The sequence below is a fragment of the Belonocnema kinseyi genome, chromosome 8 (genome assembly GCF_010883055.1).
Source record: "Belonocnema kinseyi isolate 2016_QV_RU_SX_M_011 chromosome 8, B_treatae_v1, whole genome shotgun sequence".
NCBI classification, from domain to species: Eukaryota; Metazoa; Arthropoda; class Insecta; order Hymenoptera; family Cynipidae; genus Belonocnema; species Belonocnema kinseyi.
In genome coordinates, this window is record NC_046664.1 from 87,418,015 (window position 1) to 87,419,104 (window position 1,090).

The following is a 1,090-nucleotide window of genomic DNA, read 5'->3' on the forward strand; positions in this document are numbered from 1 at the left end:
CGCGATAAAAACAACAAACTTGACCTTCAAATGCATTACACGGATTTCAGGGAAATTCATTTTCGCGATACCAGACGAAAAATTGGCTACTGTAAGTTAATACATATATATCTATAACAACTAAATTTTTTTTCTAATCTGAAGATAGTACAATTATACAAAATCTGTCGAAAATAATAAACTTTCCAACTTAGCAATTTTGCCCAAATTCCTGATTTACGAGATCAATTTACATAAAGTAACTAAATGTGTAACTCTTCTAACTAAACGTTTTACCTAATCCAAGCGTACACTTTCTTTGAGTTTAATATATTCTCTATTCACTTGTTCGCCTCAAGAATTTTTTTTCCGTGTATAGGAACGTGGTGAGTTTCCAGCTTCAGCGCATAAAAATGTCATTTCCATGGATTTGAGGTGCACAGTAGTACAAAAATGTGAATTTCATTAGAGAAAGGCGGTTGACGTGCAGATGTAACCAAAAGGATCCCTCGCCAGTTGACAGTCAACTGATGATTATAACATGACTTTAAGTAACGCGTTTGGTTGAAAGTCAACTGCTTTATGTACGTGAAATGTACTTTATAGGTTAATTTAAGACAGAAAGATTGTTGTCTTTCCGTCACCGCGTGCGTCTGAAATGAAACATATAGGTTAATTTAAGTCTCAGCGGATTGTTGAAATACCAGGTACAGAACGTAAATCTTCAATCCTTTTTTGTACCTTTTTTAATCACATATAAACGATTATTCTATTCATAATAAAATCCGATATAGATCTGAGTACATATATCAAAATAAGAAACGTTGTTGAAACGACTATACCAAGAGCTCAGTGTTGATCGATACTATCCAGCCAGCGCTATCGACATCATATTGGCTACTCTCAGCTGCTCTCTTAGCACCTCTTCTAAAATCGCCAAAATCTGTCTAAGTGTTTGCGTATCGCATTTTCCGCACGCCTTTCTGCCAGCACAAATTGAATTTCAGAGCATAAGAGGATGCACGGTATCTTCCACAGAAATGTGAAGGATCAGTCAATGTCTTGTGAGCTAACGTTTGCTTTCCTTAAATCGCCCGGATTGAAGTCTGGT